Genomic DNA, 6,925 nt, shown 5'->3' on the forward strand with positions numbered 1-6,925 from the left:
TTTTGCCAGAAAACATCTTGACGATCTTCATGTTCTTATTGCTCAGCAGTGGTTTTCGTCTTGGAACTCTGCCATGCAGGCCATTTTTGCCCAGTCTTTCTTATGGCGGAGTCATTAACGCTGACCTTAACTGAGGCAAGTGAGACCTGCAATTTTTTAGATGTTGTTGTGGGGTCTTTTGTGAACTCTTGGATGAGTCGTCTTTGCGCTGTTGGGTTAATTTTGGTCGGTCCATTTGTAAGGAATGGCTCTCATTGTGGTTCACTGGAGTCCCAGAGCTTCAGATATTACTTTATAACTTTTTCCAGCCTGATAAAACTCAATTATTTTGTTTCTCATTTGTTCCAGAATGTCTTTGAATCACGGCGTGATGTGTAGCTTTTGAGGATCTTGTGGTCCACTTCACTTTGCTAGGCAGGTCCTGTTTAAGTGATTTCTTGATTGAGAACAGGTGTGGCAGTAATCAGGCCTGGGTGTGGCTAGGGAGTTTGACCTCCGTTTCCCAAAGATGTGATAAACCACAGTTAATTTAGGTTTTTTTGTGGGGAGCAATCACTTTTCACACAGGGCCCTGTAGGTTTGGATTTCCTTTTTTTCCTTAATAATAAAGATCTTCATTTAAAAACTGCATTTTGTGATTACTTGTGTTACCTTTGTCTTATATTTAAATTTGTTTGGTGATCTGAAACTTTTTAAGTGTGACAAACCTGCAAAAGGACAGGAAAAAAGGAAGGGGGCAAACACTTTTTCATACTACTGTTTCATACTACTGTATGTGCGTGTATATATTTTTTTTTTTTACTTTTTTCCGTCCGTTGGCTTTTGAAAGCTAAAAATAACAAGTACAGCAACACTTGCCCTTCTCTGCTCCATCGATGACTCTGCCACTGCTCCCGATGATTGTTTACTATACACGTGACTGCTGCAAGCACTCACTGGGCTCAGTAGCTCCTTGGCAGCCTGAAGGCAATCATCAGGAACAGCAGTGTAGAGGCATCAATTGAGCAGGGGAGGGTGAACATTGCTGTACTTGCTTTCAACATCTATAGGCTTATAAATGCTGCAGACGGTTGAAAGGGAAAGCCTCTATAATAGGAGCGAGGAGCAGCAAGTAACTCACAGTATAATCTGCTATTTATGGTCACTGCAGAGGGAATTAAAAATGCTTGTGATCTTTGTACTTTGTATTTTGTTAATGAAGAAAGACTGAGGACTGCTACAGTTTTTGTTTTCTTTCATTTTTAGGTAATGCTAAACAGTGTTGGCTATAGACCTCCCTGTTTTTCATTATTATCCCCACACAGGCTATGCCCTGACCTGTGTGTCACAAGATGTGAAAGTAAAATTCTCCACCTTCTCCCACCTTCATGCTTCCTTTTTTATGTTGCATCAGTCATTCCTGGTGCGGCATTCGCGAAGTTCCCTGTTATGATCTGGTGGCCTAAGAGCAGCATGAGACGTACTCTGGAGAAGGTGGTACCTGTACTGACCGCAGACCCTGAACTTAACACCGCAACTAGAAGTAGCCGTGGAATGTACCTTTCACTTCCTAGACATCTCGACACAGCCGGAGGACTAATTACCCCTAGAGATAGAAAAGGGAAAACTATCTTGCCTCAGAGAAAATCCCCAAAGGATAGACAGCCCCCCACAAATATTGACTGTGAGAGGAGAGGGAAAAAACATACACAGACTGAAATCAGAATTTAGCAAAGGAGGCCACTTCTAGCTAAATAGAAAGGATAGGACGGAGTACTATGCCGTCAGTATTAAAACACTAGAAAATATCCACCACAGAAAATACAAAATCTCCACATCTAACTAAAGATATGGAGGGTATATCTGCATCTCCAGAGATACCAGCTTGACTAAACAAATCCTTATACAGACCAAGCTGGACAAGACAAAAACATGGAAAAGAACTGAACAATAAGGCCCACAGCATGTGGACAGCAAAAATCAAGGCCAGAACTTATCTTTGTTGAAATGAACAGCAAAGCAGGAGAGACCAGGCAGGGATGTGAATCCTCCAGGAACAATGGACAACTGGCACTGACTAAAGGGTCAAGCAAGACTAAATGGCCCAGTCAGAATTGCAAAAAGTGGACACACCTGATGAATTCTGCGATCCAGAGACAGCAGCGCTACCACTTATAACCACCGGAGGGAGCCCAAGAGCAGAATTCACAACAGTGCCCCTTACAGGTCCTACAGGTCTGGCATTCTACTTCTCCCAGGCAGTTTTATTGATGCATCCTCATCATGGGATATTAGACACAGGCAAATGTGCAAACAGATCCCCAATTAGGCTGAGAAAAGCAGCTGCAGCATGGAAAGAATTTAAAAGGACGTAAAATGTGATTAAATGCAGATTATTGGTGAAGATATACCAACCTGAGTATATGAAGGAATTCATTAATCTCACTTATAAATGGTGCAATTTAGGTAATCAATGCATATTAAGTAATTGCTCAGAATGCAATTCTTTAATTTAGTACTAAGAGGATACCTGAATATTGCCCTCAAAATTTCTAAGTGAATTTAAGGGCATGTAGTGCACTTATTTATTTAAGAATTAAAACCAGATGGGGAAACTTGTTTTTTTCAGATCAGTTTTTAGTTTTTGATTATAGATTTGTTTGTTTGTTTTGTTTGTTTGAGTACTTGATTATAGAAGCAGCCATGTATAAGCATCAGCTTTAAAAGTAGCTGATTCTTTACAGAAGGTACATGAACCGAGGATAGCGGTATAATGGCCTTGGCTCTTTGTGCAGGGAGTGAGAGGAGGTGAGCTGTGACCATCAATTATTCTAAAGCGTGGATCTTGTGTTCCCTATATAGCAGTACTACCTTTGCTGTAGTCCTGCCTGTGATGATTAAACAAAGAAGTACTGAAAAGCTCTTTCTACATAGAAAGTATCATCCTAATGTTAGATTTAGCTAAATTTGCAAGATTGTAGGGATTTGTTTTTATTTAGATGATATGGAAACTAAAAAAAAAATCCAGAAAACCTTTTTTTAATGTTTCCATACAAAGGTTATTTAACTTCATTTTCTTTTAGTTGTATATTTACTGAATTTTTTTTTGTATATACATAGCAAAAAAAAAAAAAAAAAAAGTAATGTCAATGCTGTCTTTTGTTAATTTTGCGTCACAAAAAAAATGTAGTAGACCTTAATTTGTACCAACGAAAGCTACAACTCATCCTGCAAGAAATAAACCCTCCGTATATATCGGGCAATAGAAAATTATTTATTGCTCCTAGAATATGACAACACAAAATTATTAATATATATTTTTTTAAGTGTTCTGTTATTTAATTATGAAAGCATATTAAATTATAAAAGTGTGTGTGTATATATACCATATATGTATGTGTGATATATGTATATATATAATGATGCCTCCTGCACGGAGAAACTAGTTGCATGCATTGCTCAGGTGTGATTTTGGCCCATTATTCCACACAAACATTCTTCAACTGCAGAAGGTTCCGTGATTCACGTCAGGTTATTGGCTGGGCCATTCTAGCAGCTTTATTTTCTTTCTCTGAAACCAATTGAGAGTTTCCATGGCTTTGTGTTTGGGATCATTGTTTTGCGAAAATGTCCAACCTCATTTCATCTTCATCATCCTGGTAAATGGCAGATTTTTATCAAGAATGTCTCAGTCTTTGTCCATTCATCCTTCCTTCAATTAGATGAAGTTTGCCAGTTCCATATGCTGAAAAACAGTCCCACCTCCAAACTCCACGATTGGTATGGTATTTTTGGGGTGATATGAAGAGCCTTTTGATCTCCAAACTTGGTGTCATCCAAAGAATTAAATTTTGGTCTCATCTGACCAGACTATATTCTTCCAGTGTTTCACAGACTTGTCTAAATATTGTTGAGCAAACTGCAAACACGCTGTCACGATTCCACCTTTCTGTGTTGCTGAAGGCAGTGAATGACAGGCCTCTCATCCAGTCTAGAGCAGGGGCGTGCTGAGCTGTCAGTATCATGAATGGAGTGTGCAATACAAGTGGAATATACTATATAGAAATTAAAATTTAATTTTAATTGCCATGTCTACATAGCACATACAGTTGTGGCCAAAAGTATTGACATCCCTGCAATTTTGTCAGATAATACTCAGTTTCTTCCTGAAAATGATTGCAAACACAAATTCTGTGGTATTATTATCTTCATTTAATTTGTCTTAAATGAAAAAACAAAAAGAATTGTCCTAAAGCCAAATTGGATATAAGTACACACCAAACATAAAAAAGGGGGTGGACAAAAGTATTGGCACTGTTCGAAAAATCATGTGATGCTTCTCTAATTAGTGTAATTAACAGCACCTGTAACTTACCTGTGGCACCTAACAGGTGTTGGCAATAACTAAATCAGACTTGCAGCCAGTTGACATGGATTAAAGTTGACTCGTCCTGTGTCCTTGTGTGTACCACATTGAGCATAGAGAAAAGAAAGAAGACCAAAGAACTGTCTGAGGACTTGAGAAACCAAATTGTGAGGAAGCATGAGGAATCTCAAGGCTGCAAGTCCATCTCCAAAGACCTGAATGTTCCTGTGTCTACCGTGCGCAGTGTCATCAAGAAGTTTAAAGCCCATGGCACTGTGGCTAACCTCCCTAGATGTGGACGGAAAAGAAAAATTGACAAGAGATTTCAATGCAAGATTGTGCGGATGTTGGATAAAGAACCTCGACTAACATCCAAACAAGTTCAAGCTCCCCTGCAGTCCGAGGGTACAACAGTGTCAACCCTTACTATCCGTCGGCGTCTGAATGAAAAGGAACTATATGGTAGGAGACCCCACTTCTTACCCCGACACATAAAAAAGCCAGGCTGGAGTTTGCCAAAACTTACCTGAAAAAGCCTAAAACGTTTTGGAAGAATGTTCTCTGGTCAGATGAGACAAAAGTAGAGCTTTTTGGGCAAAGGCATCAACATAGAGTTTACAGGAGAAAAAAAGAGGCATTCAAAGAAAAGAACACGGTCCCTACAGTCAAACATGTCAGAGGTTCCCTGATGTTTTGGGGTTGCTTTGCTGCCTCTGGCACTGGACTGTTTGACCGTGTGCATGGCATTATGAAGTCTGAAGACTACCAACAAATTTTGCAGCATAATGTAGGGCCCAGTGTGAGAAAGCTGGGTCTCCCTCAGAGGTCATGGATCTTCCAGCAGGACAATGACCCAAAACACACTTCAAAAAGCACTAGAAAATGGTTTGAGAGAAAGCACTGGAGACTTCTAAGGTGGCCAGCAATGAGTCCAGACCTGAATCCCATAGAACACCTGTGGAGAGATCTAAAAATGGCAGTTTGGAGAAGGCACCCTTCAAATATCAGGGACCTGGAGCAGTTTGCCAAAGAAGAATGGTCTAAAATTCCAGCAAAGCATTGTAAGAAACTCATTGATGGTTACCGGAAGCGGTTGGTCGCAGTTATTTTGGCTAAAGGTTGTGCAACCAAGTATTAGGCTGAGGGTGCCAATACTTTTGTCTGGCCCATTTTTGGAGTTTTGTGTGAAATGATCAATGTTTTGCTTTTTGCGTCATTCTCTTTTGTGTTTTTTCATTTAAGACAAATTAAATGAAGATAATAATACCAAAGAATGTGTTTGCAATCATTTTCAGGAAGAAACTGAGTATTATCTGACAGAATTGCAGGGGTGTCAATACTTTTGGCCACAAGTGTAATTCTTGTTTTGGTCCAGCGCAGCTCACCTCCTGCGAGTTCTTGTCTGTGTCATCAAGCTTCCCAGTGCACAGCTTCTCCTCGCCGCTCTTGCTGCACAGCTCCCACTCAGGTTTCAGTTGCTCCACTCTGCAGCGCTTCTCTTCCTACTTCACTGCCCACTCCATCAATAATAAAAAAAAAACAAAAAACTCCAACACTGCCAGAGGGCGAAAGAGCGGAGCTAAAAATTAATTCAATTAATCGTCCGGCACTACTACACTGCTTAACAAAAATGTTCTCAGATGTGTCGTTTCCAACATTAGGTCACAATTTAGAGGATTTTTTTTTCTTTATTTCTAACTTGTAAAAAATTTTAATTTGTTGAACAACGCTTTGTAAATTCCGGAATCGGGCTAAATGCAGACTTATTGCTCTTCCATTCCTGAGCTGTCATGTCTGGTCTTTAATACCTACTGTTCACATCACTTTACTGTGGATATCTGAGATCCATGTGTCTCAGGCCATCCTTTTTCCGCATCCCCACGCTCCCTGTGCCCTTGTATGTTTATTAATAATAATCTTTATTTTTATATAGCGCTAACATATTCCGCAGCGCTTTACAGGTTGCACACATTATCGTCGCTGTCCCCATTGGGGCTCAAAATCTAAATTCCCTATCAGTATGTCTTTGGAGTACCCGGAGGAAACCCACGCAAACACGGAGAGAACATGCAAACTCTTTGCAGATGTTGTCCTTAGTGGGGCTTGAACCCAGGACTCCAGCGCTACAAGGCTGCTGTGCTATCCATTGCGCCACCGTGCTGCCCATTCCATCCTTGCCCCATCCGATCTCTACCTCTTGGGGGCAATTTGATATTCAACATACCCCATTTTTCAATGACAGAATGGTTTATTCAAAGGATTCAGACCTCATGGTGGAACTTTTCTCCAGATAAGAAACCTACATCTTGATCTTTGTTTAGTTTGTATACTTCATACTGAATGATGGAGTACATGGACCATACTCTACCTTGACAATCTCCTCTGCCTCTCTAGGATGTGTAACTAGATTACACCAATCAGCGATATATTGGCCTGACACCACTGCCAAGGGCATACACTATTGAGAGCAGGCGGACTGGCAGGTGAAGTGAGTCGGATCTTTGTGTTTCAGAGAAACTAGTAATGATGATGACATAGCTCTTGGCAGTAAACAGCAGCAATGTAAGACCATGGAGGAGC

The 6,925-nt window shown here is 40.3% G+C and overlaps 1 protein-coding gene across 1 annotated transcript in view; it reads left to right on the top strand.

Moving 5' to 3' along the window:
• The window catches only part of LRRCC1 (leucine rich repeat and coiled-coil centrosomal protein 1), a 111,236-nt gene extending 107,996 nt beyond the window's left edge, over nucleotides 1-3,240 (top strand). Inside the window, exon 22 of the mRNA XM_077270750.1 lies at nucleotides 1,246-3,240. The gene's annotated coding sequence lies outside the window, so the exon portion shown is untranslated. The remainder of the gene's footprint in view (nucleotides 1-1,245) is intronic.
• The last annotated feature ends 3,685 nt before the right edge of the window (nucleotides 3,241-6,925 follow it).

The sequence above is a fragment of the Ranitomeya variabilis genome, chromosome 6, assembly GCF_051348905.1.
Source record: "Ranitomeya variabilis isolate aRanVar5 chromosome 6, aRanVar5.hap1, whole genome shotgun sequence".
Classification (NCBI taxonomy): domain Eukaryota; kingdom Metazoa; phylum Chordata; class Amphibia; order Anura; family Dendrobatidae; genus Ranitomeya; species Ranitomeya variabilis.